This window comes from Durio zibethinus, chromosome 15, assembly GCF_047325235.1.
Source record: "Durio zibethinus cultivar Kanyao isolate XHJ-2024 chromosome 15, ASM4732523v1, whole genome shotgun sequence".
In the NCBI taxonomy this organism is placed as follows: Eukaryota; Viridiplantae; Streptophyta; class Magnoliopsida; order Malvales; family Malvaceae; genus Durio; species Durio zibethinus.
The window spans coordinates 15,313,757-15,329,223 of NC_143176.1; the positions used below are offsets into that span (position 1 = coordinate 15,313,757).

Genomic DNA, 15,467 nt, shown 5'->3' on the forward strand with positions numbered 1-15,467 from the left:
CAATGGTGGGCGACATTGTGCTTGCATGGTTGCGTCAAATCTGAGCTTTGCATGATTACATGCATGGCTTGTATGAAAATGAGTTTTGTGCTTGAAAAACCTAAAGCCATGAAACTAGCATGAAAAACATGCAAAATCATAAAAAATTTTAAATTTTATCACCATTTTAACATGTAAAAACGATATATATTTTGGTGCTATCACAACCCTATACTTAAATATTTGCTTGTCTTCAAACAAAATCTCAAATCAACAAAGCTAAAGAACATCGTAACAATCCTCAAAGTTAAAAATTGTACAAAACTCTTTAACATGTACTATTGCTTAATTCAAAGTTAAAAATAAATATGGAGTCATAAAAATGTCTTTCAAAAGCAAGCTTTCAATGACTCATGCTAATCATACATATACATCTACTCCATCTTTAAAATCATGCATACAACTCAAGCAAATAGAATGTAAAACACTTTATCACATCTCAATTTAACGATATAATAGGCTTCATATGTCTACTTTTCTCATCCCTTTCCATTAATGTTAGACTTATATATTCAACTCAAGATTAAAAGGTCTTTTAGGCTTTTAATGTAAGGGTTGGATCAAGATAGAAAAAAAAATTTTAACTTAAAACCCTAAGCTTACTTTTTTCTTTTAGACTTTGAACAATTGGGAGCTCTTTTTGAGACTTTGACTTATGAGGCAATCTTTATTGCTTTGTATTTTTAGCATTTTCTCTTTTGTTTTTGAACGATGGCCATTTTTTACTTTATTAGGCTTTACCTTTGCTTTTGTCGATTTTTATGCTTTCCTTGCATTTCTCTTCCTTCCAAATACAAGACTATGCCTATGATAAACAAGTAAGCACCGTGGGTTAGGATAACAAAAGAAAGGGTAATAATTAAAAAGCTTATTGGGCTTGTAATGTGGTTAAATAAAAAAAAAAGATTAATATAAAGGCTCAAAATAAAGGTACTAAGGATGCATGATCACAAAGTGGGTTTGAAAAAGGCTCAAACAGTCCAAAGAACTCCTAAATCATCTCTAGAGTCAAATATAGTCTATAATTTCACCTTAAAGGTTGAGTAAGTGAATTCTAAAACGCTTATTCAAATCTTACATTTCATGCAAATCCATATTTCACAAACTTTCATAGAAATTATAACATTTCATATAAAAAGAATAGAAATGCATGTATAAAAATCATATTCAAAATAAAAAGACATGCTTAAGAATTCTTTCAAGTTTCAATACATCCATACTTAAACTCTATATCATACTTTAGTCATTTAAGAGAATATATAATTTTAAACTATATGAATACCATAATGAAGTTTAGCAAGGCAATTTAGTTTTGAAAGTAAAGATGAGTTAAAATAAAAAAAATTTTCTTTTTCCCCCACACTTAAATTAAACCATATATCAAGAGACTTAAAGGAAAAAGAAATAATCCCTAAAATTCTTTAAAGCTGAATATCCATGATGCTAAAATTCTTGTTTTTTTTCGTCCATAAAAAAAACCCAAACAAAAATACTAAAACATATTTGTCCTAAAAAATAAAAGAAATCAAGAAATTGTAACCATTAAAGTAAAACTCGAGTTACCTCTAAGCAATGCTAGTTTTGGTCAAGCTTAACCATCCCTAAATCTTTTCATCCCTTAAGAAAGAGTTTTCTTTGTTGCCTTCTTTTTTGTGGTATAACATAAATAGACTTAGTTTGAGGAGGTGGGTTGACTCTCTTAGTAAGGATTACATAAACTAAGCTTGAGCTTCTGAAAGGGTTGACAATACTGGAGCTAAGGTTTGCAAAGTTTTGCTAAGTTTTTCAAAGGGTCATATGGCGTTACTAACAGGTTATACTCTTTTAGGGTTATCTTAAATTCCCTGATTGTGCTAACACCTTTTTCATGTCTTATTACACCATATCCTACAGATATAAATTACATTTTTCTATGTTTGAACTTATGGGTAATGCTAGCCTCATACACATCTATCAAGGCTTTTGTAATGAACAAGAAAGTCTACCTAAAAGTAAGGGAGTATGATCATCTTCCATGTCTAAAACAATAAAATCTACAGAGAAAGCATATTTTTTTAATTTTGACCAAGATATTTTTCAACATCTTTTATAGCAATTTAATAGATTGATCAGCAAACTTAATATTGAATGCAAGAGGTTTTAGTTTTCCACAATCTAGTTGCACAAAAACATTCATAGGTATTAAATTTATGCTAAAATCAAGATCACAAAAAGCATCAAAGAATTTCAATTTTTCAATCATGTAAGGTATAGTAAAACTCTCAAAATCTTTTAACTTTTTGGGCAAGAGTTGCTAAACCTCAAGTTTACACTCATATAAGAATATGGTTTCTTTTAATTCCTTGAATAGCTCCTTGAGAACAAGCCTTAGGGTAGATGGGTTAACATTAAAACACTATGTGTACAATCTAACAGTAATCCTTAGCCTTTGTTGAACTTACTCTTGAATTTTTTCCTCTTCTTCTTTTAGATCTTTTTTTTAAGGATTCTCCTCTTACATTATCTCTTATTTTTGGTTATTTAGGGTAGGTGCACCTTGGGCTATCTCTTTAGGCAAAATGTTTTCTATTAATCCCCTCCCTACTTGTAATAACATTTACCCTTTTTCAGAAGACCCTTTAATATATTCTTCTGGATCTTGCTTATAATCCATCTCATAATGTTTTTACTCAGGGTCCTCCTCATAAGTTTCAATAGCTTTAGGGGTCTTTAATACCATGGGGTCAAAACTTTCAAAAATTTATCTACCAAGTTTTGAAAGCTCTTTATCTTCCAAAATATCCTCCCTTTAAATAAAATCCATTTCAAGCTGTCTTATAAATTTGGGTAGGTTGACAACTATGGTTTCATCATCTTTCTCATCAAAATTATCTATCCTAACATCCTTTAAAGAATATATTACACTGTATCCATCCTTATCTTATTTTTTTGGATTGGTTTCAGTGTTACTAGGTAAGGTAGGTTTCTTTTCTTAAGGTGTGTTATAGTTTAGTGGATTGGGGTAGTAGTTGTTGGTTTGGTTGTTGGTGGCTTGGTGGTTTGGTTGATTCCAATAAAAGCTAGGGTGGTTTCACCAGCCAAGATTATAGGTATTGCTATAGGAATTATTACTTGATTTGTTTTACTAGATGTAATGGATAGGTTCTACTTTATATTGGCATCTTTCTAAGGAATAGGGACCTTCATATTTGTCATAGGATACAAAGGGACTTTGTATGGGATTAATAAGGTTGGCTTGTGTTTGGTTTCCCAGGGCTTCAATCTTTTTTGTAAGGGCAACCAATTAAAAGTTAATAGAAATAATAACATCAGCTTCAAATAAACTTGTAGATTTTTTATTGACCTTTGTTTCCATGCCCCACTGGTAATTATTGGAGGGCATCTTTTCTATTAGTTCATTAGCCTTCTTAGGAGTCTTACTCATTATAACCCCTTCAGTAGTTAAATCTAAGGTGGTTCTTATCAATTATGTGAAATTATGTAAAAGATTTGAATTTGGAGCTACTAAAGTAAACTATAATGTGAGCATTTTCTAAGTAATTCTTTAAATCTCTCCCATCCATCATATAAGATTTCACCATCAGCCTGTAAAAAGGTGGTGATCTCATTCCTTAATTTACAGTCTTTGTTGGTAGGAAAAACTTTGTCAAAAATTTTTGAACTAGATCATTCCATGTTATAATTAAGCTTAATGGTAAAGAAGACAACCAACGTTTTGCTTTGTCCTTAAGAGAAAAAAGAAACAATCTTAGTTTAATAGCCTCATCAGAAACACCATTGTAACGAAAAGTACCACAAAGTTTAAGTAAATTAGAAAGATGTAGATTTAGGTCATCGCTTGGTAGCCCTCCAAATTGCACATAAGTTTGGACCATTTGTATAATTGAAGGCTTTATCTCAAAGTTATTAGCTTGAATAACTAGCCTTCAAATGGATGGATGAAAGCCATCTACATTAGGAACTGCATAGTCCCTCAAAGTTCTTTGCCCTTCATTATTTGCATTTACTATAGGAGTAGATGTTGGTGGTGTTGATTATTTTTTTTTCTTTTTCTAAAAGTTCTCTCTATTTTTTAATCAACTGGAGGTAGTCAACATTTTTAGATCTATGCATGCAAACAAAAAAAATTAAAGAAAAATAAACAAAATTAAAGAAAAGAGTTTAGATTATAAGAGCTTAGGAATTTTTTATTGATATTGTGAACACCACTATAATCCCAGGCAACGGTGCCAAAAACTTGATTACTTCTTTATATATAAAGCTTGCAAGTGCATAGATTATGTAATATAGTGAAATATTTCAAGTATCATCTCTTCAACAATTATAAAATGTAGTGTTGGCTAGTTCACAATTATGAAAGGTAAAAGGTTGAGATCCTATATCTAAGCAAAAGGAATATTAAAGGTTTTAGGGTTATAGAGCTTTAGTAAAGATTAAAAGCGATATATAGGCATAGTTTTAAACTTCATCAACTATCACTTGAAAAGTAAAGATTAATGACAATAGCTAATCCTAAAGCCTAAACTTAAAAAGATTGCAAAGTAAATAAAAATGTAGCAACCAAATACTTGTAAAGAAAATGAGGATTGCATGTAAACAATTTAAAGAATCATGAAAAAAAAATAGCAAAGGCCAAATCTTGCAAAGTAAATAAAAGAACTTGGATCTTAAAAATTAAAGATTGTTTATGCCAAGTAGTAAAGAAAACAAGAACAAAATTTTGTAAACAAGAAAAGAAATCTTTTAATAAAAACACAGTTTGATTGAGAAAGATTTAAAGAACAAGAATCTTGGTAATTAACAAATCTATCAACTAAACCAATACCTTAACTAAAAAAATAAAGAACTAAAGAAACTAAAAGAAAGAAGAGAAGTGAGGAAAGGGATAATGAAACAAGAGAATGGCCTTACCTATTTATAGGCATAGGTTCGGCTAAAGGGGTGGGCTTTACTAGTGATTGAAATTAATTCAAAAACTAGGAGATAAAGTATTATCTTAATCTTTAAGATTTCATACAAAAATCAAACTCTTCATTCTTGAAATGCTTTGGCTGGTTGAGATGATCTTGGTCATTGATCTTCATGTGATGCAATCTTGATCAAGCTTCCCCCTAGGTTCGGCTACAATAAGTTTTCAAGAGGAGATAAATTGCAATTTATTCAAACTCTTGATCTTCAAAGTGATAAAGTCATCATCTTGTCAAAATTCTTCAAGATAAAGCAAAAGTATCATGACTGGCTTCCAACACCTCTTGGCTAATGGATTGAGCTTGAAGAATCCAATTGCTTGTAAATTTTCCTTCCTTCTTACTTAACCAAATGTGATAGTGTCATTGTGCAAGTCATTCTCTTTATGGCTTATCAAATAAACACATTTTTCTTACAAATCCACTTGGCTGAATGGATTAAAATTCAATTGGGCTTGTGCATGCTTGAATTTAGGTCAATGGTGGGAGACATTATGCTTTGCATGGTTAGGTTGAATGTGAGCTTTGCATGATTATATGCATGGCTTGCATGAAAATGAGTCTTGTGCTTGAAAAACCTAAAGCCATGAAAATAGCATGAAAAGCACCAAAATCATCTAAAATTGTAAATTTTAGCACCATTTTAACATGTAAAAACTACATATATTTTGGTACTATTAACTAGATTTATTATAAGAAAAAAAAAGGTAATTGGAACGAAAAAAATGGATAACTTACTTCATAGTTATTTATACATTGTAAAGAAGATATTAGAGGTCTAAGCAAGTGAGATTATCAAGCAAAGAATACTAAAACATGGACGAGTTGTGGTACACGTATGCTTATCAAATTTTTTAAAAGTTCTAGCAAGTTTCAAATTAAGAAATTTGTAGTCGATAATAATATTTGCTTCATATTACTCCTTGTGCTCACATGATTCATTCACAATGAAAAATATCTAAAGTCCAAGCTATGCAAGTAGCTTTTGCTAATGAGTTTGGAATAGAAGTACAATCATCTTATGAACTTATAAGAAAGTAAACTAATGGTTTCGATGATATATCTTGGTTATACTTAAACAAAATCTAAAAAATTATATCTACTTTAAAGACCATCAAGCCTTATAGTATGCTAAAATAGAGAATTTATTGAAGTATTTTTAGCAACAAAGAGCTAATAATCCTTCATTTTTTACTTGAAACAAATGGATGTTGAAGAGCATATAACCAATATCTTCTAGGCTAATGCTAAAATGATCATTGACTGCCATCATTTGGTGATGTAGTTTCTTTACAACATACATAACTAACATCAACCATTGGCAATATTTGCTAGACTTAATCATCATAGGACAATAGTTATATTTAGGGCTATTCATATGTATGATGAAATTGTTTATTCTTTCATAGGGTTGTTTGAAATATCTTTTACTATGATATCAGGTATTATAATTTTCTTTTAAGTTTATTTATTGTTTTTTACTTACAAATTTATATTTGATTTATGTATGTCTTGAAATCTTTATATTTATTAGTGTATCATAATAATAATAGATAACATGCCCAAAACTATATTCATTGACCAAGATGTAGCTATAGCAAAAGCTATTGCATTAGTAATGACAAAAACATACCACTAAATTTGCTTGTGGCACATAATGAAAAATACACTAAGGCATTTAGGCCCAACATTTAGCAAAAACTTTAGCCTTCCTTCAGAGCTTAATGCTTATGTTTATAAATATAAAGAGGAATAAGAACTTTACAATGCTTGGGAAGTTATGGTAGATAGGCATGAACTTATTGAAAATAATTCATTGAAAGATATTTTTTAGATTAAAGACAAATGGGCCAAAGCATATGTTAAAAGGACTTTTTCTATTGGAATAACATCTATGCAAATAAGTGAAAGCTTCAATACTACTTTAAAAGAACACCTTGAGCCTAACATGAATTTGTGGCAATTATTTAAACATTTTCAAATAGTACTTAGTCATAAGCGATACAATGAGCTAAAATTTAAGTTTGATTTAAGGTAAAACATACCTAAATTGAATATGACAACACCTATGTTAAAACAAGAAAGGCAAGTATATACTATTAATATGTTAGCTCAGCTTCAAGATAAGTATGAAAAGTTTCAATAAGCTTTTATTAAAGCTAAAAAGGAAACTATTTTATTATCAGAGTATGTTATTGTAATTTATGGTGAACCGGGTGTAGGAAATGTCATATATAATTATAAGGAGATGATTGTTTCATGTAGTAGCAAAAAGTTTGAAATGGAAGGAATTTTATGTATTCTTGCTTCGAAAGTTCTTAATCTCATGGATATTAAGTTGATACAAGATAAATATATCCTCAAAAGATGGATTAAAAATGCACGAGATGGAAATGTTTAAGATTTTGATGGACACAATATTGAAGTTGACCTTAAATTAAAAGGTACAACTTGGAAGTGATTGTGTTCAAATATGGTAAAAATAACATCTTAAGCATCTGAATGCGAGGAAGCATATATTTTCTTAGGAAATTGTTTGAAAAAAAGTAAGTGAAAGGGTTGAGGATATTATAAGGCAAAAGTTGGACATGGAACAAGATAAAAATGTACCTAATGCTTCTAGTCAATATTATTTTGAACGTGGAAAGGTTGAAAAAGAAAACAAAGTGAAAACTTTTGCTCCCATTAAGGCCAAAAAGTTTGAAAAAAAAAATTCTTATAAGGGTATAAATTAATTTAAAAGTTGGACTGAAAAGCCTTCTATGAAGAAAAGCAAATGTTTGACCTAAAAACCTCTCAAGAAGAATAGCAAAATTGACATTTCATTGCAAATTTTTCATCTTCAACAAACATATCAAGAACTTGATCAAGTAACCTGTGATTTATATTTTCTTAATATTTGTTTTATTTTTTCTTTCTTATGAAACACAAATTAAATTATGTAGGATATTGTTTGACAGCTTGATTTTAACCACCAAGAACAATATATAAATTCTCAGAATCTTTGCCCAACATCATATAATCAATATGAAGTGGATTCTTTCTCCTTTACTTTTTTTTTTTTACATGAAATTTAAGGAACTTTTACCATTTAATGTTTATTTATTTATTTTTGGTTATTTATGTTTTAAGGTACACATTTACTCGATTATAGGCCATGGGTTCATAATGAATCTCAATTCATAACCCACTATAACCATGGTATGGTAAGTCATGTAATATTTTGCTTATTAGATATTTATGTATTATTTGTATTTAATTATTTTTATATTTTATGCATAACTATTACTTATATAAGATGCAATGAATTCTTATTCATTTGGTGGATTTGATGCTAAATCACAATGTTTAGAAAATAATGTATCTATTCAAGTATGGTGTATTATCATATTTATGGCTTTTCATGATATTATTAAGAGAACATCAAATTACCTTTTTGTTATCTATTATCAAACAAAAAATGATGCAGTTATATCAAATACATATAATATGAAGAGTTACTAAAACAAGGTGACAAGTACTTATTCTTTGTATGTTCATTTTTTTATGTGATTTATGTTTGGTAGTCACTTTGTCTTAATTCTTGTATGCAACTACTTTTATGTGCAAGGAAGGATCTTTAACTATGATATTGATGATTGAAAAGAAGCAGCTTGTGAGAAAAGAGATGTAATTTCTTTGTTAGTTTTTTATGAAATTAATACTATATTTACTCTTAATACATTTTCTTAATAGATTTCATTGTTTTAGTTAATGGATAAAATAATAACCTTTAGAGAAACAAATGACATATGATAATTGTAGTATGAACTTGGAAAGCCATTCTACCTCTATAATATTGTATCACTTACTGCCGCATAGTTATATATTATTGCTTTGAAAAGAGTTTTGCACAAACAAGCTTTTAAAGGTGTTTGGCTCTGGAAAGTGTTATTCTCATCTTACAAGACTATGAATTGCTTCCCTCCTCTATAGCTTCGTGGAGATTTAAACAGAATTACTTAATCTCAAGCGATAAAATAGAACTAGTGAATAGTATATTAACTCTGTATGAAGAAGCAAAACTTCTAATTATTTATTAGTCTACTTTGTTATTTTTGACAATAACAATTCTCTTTTCTTTTTTTTTTTTTAATCTAAGCCTTATTAGTGTTTAAATTTTAATGCTAAACTAGTTGAATTTCAATACATGTTTTGGTCATTATGTAGATTGAAATTGGGGAAAGCAAAGAAAATAGAATAAGAACTTATACTAACTCAAACAAAAAACACTTTATAATAATAATGTGCTAGAATTGTATTGAGACATTTCAACAAACAGTACAGAATCATAGTCCTAGCAGCACATTCACACAATTTCTATATAAAAGAAATTAATAGAGTAAAATATGATCAAGTGTGTGCCACAAGTTATCCTTGTTTCTACTCTAGTGTTCTTTGTTTGATAGTCGAGCTTGTTTGGATCTCTTGTAACTTTTTTAAACACAAAATAACCTAAAGTAAGTTGTCTTGTTTTTTTATTATGTCGTCTTTTTCTTTCATTATGGTAAACCCAATCTTTTCTATATCAAATAAGTTATCCATGTTAAAAATATTTAAGCTGTTTATATAAAAAGCATGATGCACATTGTCTTAAGATATTGCTACATTTAAGGTTATAATAAAATGCTCTATTCTATATATACATTGGCAATTAGCAAAACAACGATGAAAAAGTATTGTTTTACCTACTTTTATTTTGATTGAATCATTATAATAATTAATAAACCCGAAAATAGCTAAGAATAAAACAAACTTAAAAAAAAAAAAGAAGAGTATGTGAATTCTATCATATTCAGCAAATAGGCATCAACCATTGGAAAGTCAGCAATAAACAAAAAACTAAATAAAAATCAAACTTTTTTAAATAGATTGAATAGAAATTTTAAAATATGAAAATTTGAAAGACAATGGGAATCAAAAGAAAAAGAGTATGTGTAGGCACTTAATTTTGTATAGTTTAATTCAAATTTGTTTGATTTTTTTAGACTTAATTTGCATGCTTTTATTTGAGTTGATTTAAACGTTTAGTGGAATTGAATTTGTTGAATTTGTTTTGAATTAATCAAATTAATTGGAAAATTACAAAAATATATATATAATTAATTAATTAATCAAATTATAAAATATATATAATAAAAATTAATTACTAAAATTAAATTACAAAAAAGGAAAGAAAAAAATAGCAAACAAAGTGGTTGGTAGCCACTACTACAACAAGCCAAATGCCTAAATGCCTAAAGTTTTGCGTAGTGCACCCTTCATTACCCTGCGCACCAAGCTAGGATCGACCCTCACCAACACCTTGCCTACTCTACACCACAAGTGGCCAAAGCTGTTTCTTCTTGCAAAACAACAAAAAATTTGACAAATTAAAAACCAAGAGACCAAACATCGGAGAAAGGGGGGTCGAGCACCCATTTCCACTTAAAGCCTTCTCCCACAACATTACTCTCAAACCATAAAGCCCCAGGCAACCATTTTTTTAGGTCTCCCCAGCCTTTGCCATCACTACCCTTACATGACCTAAAACCCATGCTTTATAGTCCCTAAACAAGTTACCACCCTTATTAACCTAGCCCCGACCTAGGCACGTACCAACCTAGCTCATCCCTCTCTCACCAGAACTAGTCCAAAGCCACTCCAACAACAGTGCCAAGCTCTATTAAACCCCAAATCCCAAACCTAGCTTTCAAACCCATCAAAGAAAATAGTTACGACTAGCCTTCTTTCACTCGCAAACCCTACTAGTCATACACACAGTCTCTATGCATGCCTTATCATAGTGACCACCAAGCTAACTCCTTAACACTAACAAAACTTCCATTTCCAAACCATTTCTAAGCACCCATTACACCACCCCAGAACCCAACTTTCATGCCCACAAAGCCTTACCTTCAACCCATCATAGCTTCCTCTACGGCCCTCCACAACAGCCTCCTCAACCACCAAATGACCTTTATCTTCACTAGCTAACCAAAGTCCCTACTTGTTGCCCCTTTATCCCACCACCCTCAATAACCACAAAACTAGCCAAAAACTCATAAAAACAAATCTCCTTTCACCTTTAACAGAAACACAAATAAACCATAAACAAAACATAAAAAAATTAAAAAAAATAACACAGTCCTCCTCATAAGAAAGAACCTAGTGCCAAGCAACCGTTGTAAAACAAAACAAAAAAAAAGGTTAGTTCCTTTTAAAAAAGGAGAAAAAAATTTAAAAAAAGAAAAAAAACTTCAGAAGCCATAAAAGAAAGGTGGTAAAGGTGGTGTGAGCGGTGGTGGCTTCTCTCAAGCAATTAGTAACAGTGAAAAGGAAGAAGAAATAGAGGAGAACATCATATTAAAACCTCATAAAAATCAAACAGTGAAAGATGGAGATTTCATGGTCTGAGGTTTTTCAGTTTTAGTTTTAGATTTATCGATTTAAGGGCGTTTTGTGAAAAACTAGGCTCAAATTTGTAACAAGGATGTTGATGAAGGTCACGGTCAAAATTTAGGAGCCAAAAGACCATCGGCCAGTGGTGGCACTAGTGATGGAGTGACAGTGGTCACAGCAAGGCTTCATCGAAAATCAAGGGCTGAGAGAGCCTCTAATTTTTTAAAAAGGGGTTTGAAATGAGATTAAAGAAAAACTTAGCTTTTATAGCTAAAAAAATTCTTTTTTTGAATTAGGTCGGACTAGTGTCTAACTTGATCTGTTGCCAGCACTAAATTAATCCACCCAGCACACAGTCCTCACTTGTTAGACCCACTTCTGAATCGAGCAACAAAAAAGGCCCAAGCCTCAACTCATCTACTTTAAAACCTTCAATTAAAGTGGGTTTTGACCTAAATTGTGGTAACTTTATTTTCAGTTCCTTAGTTTATTATTTATATATTTATTTATCTATTTTGGCATGCATATTTTTGAATAAGTCCATATTTAATTATTTTGAAGTTGTTGATAATAATTTTTTTTTTTTACAAAACATATTAAATGGCTAAGATTTTAATTTTAATTTAATTTATTGTAATTATATTTATCTAATCATAAATGTAATGTAAGTAAATTAATTAAATTTTGAAATACTACCTAGATGTTGGGCTATTTAAAAAAATTTTGAAAATTTACATGAAAACCTTTTTTGAAATAATTTGTTCCTGAATATTGCCTAGATGTTGGGGTATTTAGGAAATTTTATTTCATTAAGAATTTGCATACATTGTCGCAACTCAAAATAAATTTGTTTTGTTAAAACAACAAATATAAAATAATAAAAATAATAAGACAAGATTTTTAAATATAAAAAGTCATACGCAAACTCTACCTAAATGTTTGAGAGTCCAAGTGGTCTCTTTACATTTGAAAACCTGATTTTTAAATCGTATTTTATCATCATCTGTATATAACTCATTTTTAGAATAATGTGTACATTCATAATTCATATATATGTTTGTTGATGTTTAAAATTAATTATATTATTTTTCATTTTTTTACTGCAAAAGGAGTTTTTTTTTTAATTTTTAGTTTTGAACAAATAAAATTAAAATAGCATTTTGTGAAACATAATTATTTGTACTCTAATTAGATGTTGGAGAGTCATCAATGATTATCGTTTACAAAATATGTTATTTTTGAAGAAACGTTACTATAAATTTTAAATGAAAAGATTATCTGCAGATTCTGCCATTATGTAACAGACATTGAAGGTATTCCTTTAATTTGAAGATTTTCATAATATTCCTAAATAAAAATTTTTTAAACTAATTTTGTTTCTTAAAAATGAAGGGAATTATAATTAAATTTCATATAAAAAAACCATTTTTATCCAAAATTGCAAATAGAGTATAATTAATTGGTACCAATTTTGTAGACATTATGGGTTGCTAATCTTTCCCCACACGTAAATGACTATTGAACCCGATCTATTCTTGTAGACTAAAACTGTCTTTCTTGCTTTAAACTCATTTTACCATTTTATTAAAAAGATAAGCTTTTGGGTGGCCAATCACACCTCAAAAAAAATTAATGGCGACTCCTCGTGTTTTCTTTATGATTTAAATTTTTTACGTCAACAATTAGGTCTCCAAATTGATACATTATGACAACTTGGCAACTTTATTGGGGATTTTTTTAAAGTCCAGTAAAAAATTAATCATACGTTATTCGAATTGTTGGATTTTACGATTTTAGTCGATATTTAATTTTAATTCCCTCCATTTTAATTCTTTCAAAAAAATTGTATGTTAGCATCTTGCCTTGATTTTGTCATTCATTTTTCTCTTATGTTGTTTAATTGATATATCTATTTGCACATACTCTGCATATTCACTCACATGCATAAACTCTAGACCCGGGCTCTATTCCTTTTAAGAGGAAGTAAAGTAGTTACATTCTCGTGAGATGATAACCTTCAAATTTGCTAGTGAAATTCTTCCACTCAGATTGAGCCATTCTGTTAGCCTATAATGGGTAAGGATTGGAGAGCCATATTAGTATATAATGGACGATGATGTGAGGAATAGTTTGGGAACCTTTAGACATATAAATCCTAACCCAATATATTGTGAGTCATAAAAAGCTTGCCTAGGGTAAAGCCTTGCCAACCTTTCTATAGAAATAATCCAAATATGTATTAAAATTTGAAAAAAAAATAGATAATAAAAGAAAAACATTTTCTTAAAAAAGAGTAAAGTTTCTCTTAACATGTAAAATTTTCTCTTAACATGTAGTTTATTCATTTCATGGTTATCCAAAATTTGCAATTTCAAAAATGTTTTAAGACAAAACGAAGAAATTTTTTAGCATTATCCAACAAAATAACAAACAAACAAACAAACAAACAATTTTGTTTCAAAAATAAAGGTTTTTCTTAAATTTTTCATTTATTGGCCAGATAAAAATTAATGAAAAAAGAAAAATCTTTGAATCCTAGTTATTTTGTGTAATAAAAAATATTTGTTCTTGAATTTTTCCTTTTCCTAAAAAAAAAAAGAAAAAAAGGAACTTTAAGTTTGAATGTTATTTCATCTTTCATATTTTCATACTTTTTTTAATAGAAATAATAGGATAGTATATACACCTACATCCCATTCATCCTAATATATAATACATGTATCACATTTCAAGCATCTTAATAAGTAGTACATGCATCCTATCTCATGCATATCATAATAAGAACATACATGTATTTCGTCTCATCTACATCAATAGATAGTACATGCATTCCATTTCATGCACAAGGATTCATGAATGTTAGAGTTTTATAGAACATGCATTGCATTTCATATCCCACCATCCTTGTAACATAATATTATATTCCTTGTATACAAATTTATGGATGAAATTTTTGTCATTTGGGGCCTGTACATGTGAAAATCCATTTGCTTTAGGCATATTTGCATTACATAACATTTTTTTTACATTCTTATCATATTCATGTATTCATAAACATGATTCTGTGTGTCATATAAGTTAAAAATTATTTTTATAGCATTCATTGAATAAGGGTAATAATTTTAAATTTTTGGCTTAAGTCCCGAAATAAATTTTGTCTTAGTGAAAATTAGAGTGGTAAAAATGGGAGATCAATTGGAAGCGAGGATAAGTGCGTTGGAGTTGAATCAAGAGAAATTTTGGCTCAAGCTTCAGGAAATGAAACAACAAATTGCTCAATTGATAGAAATGGTTAAAGGTAGTGGTATGGTTAGTTTGTTGCTCCTCAAGGATCGTTATCACTTCCAGTTTCATCAAATCAAAATCAACTGTTTCCTATTGGTTCCAGCACTTTTCTCGAGCATACTAAAGCATTGGGTGATTCAAATAGTAATCAAAGTCTGGGCGAGCTCAAGAAAGGAATGGATGAATTAGCCACACAAATGTTGAACTTAAAAGTTGATTTCCAAGATTGAGTCACCTGGCTTCAAACAACCCTCACCAACTATCTCGAGTCCAAACCCACACCTAAATTCTTCTCATAACTATTTTCGATCTTCTTTCCAAGCACTTAGGATTAGGTCCTCAAATTTCATGCAACCTCTAAGAATTCCACACTTAATTTCATGTCCACCACCTTATATTTCACAACCACTTGTTTAGCATGCTATCTCATCACCACCTTCTCAACCTAATTTCTAACCCAAAGTTTCCCAATTCACTTTAAGACCAACTATGCCACCATTTTTCTAACAAAGCAAACCAACCATAGAATAGAAAAATTTTCACAACACCAAAGGTAAAACCCCTATTGACCCAATACCTATGTCTTACATAGAGTTATACCCACTGCTCCTGGAAAACTACCTCTTTACCTATGTCCTTGTTGAATCACGCAAATCATCTTTACATACATAGTATGACCTCAATGCCTAATGTGAATACCATCTTGGCATCGTAAACCATTCTTTGGTTTGAAACATAAGGTAAAAAGATTGATAA

At 29.8% G+C, this 15,467-nt stretch overlaps 1 non-coding gene across 1 annotated transcript; it reads left to right on the top strand.

Annotated features, from left to right (window-relative positions):
• The first annotated feature begins 3,550 nt into the window (after window positions 1–3,550).
• LOC149514714 (small nucleolar RNA R71) lies at window positions 3,551–3,657 on the top strand. Its single transcript, XR_016328371.1, has one exon. It is a non-coding gene; the product is annotated as a small nucleolar RNA R71 (small nucleolar RNA).
• Window positions 3,658–15,467: the final 11,810 nt, after the last annotated feature.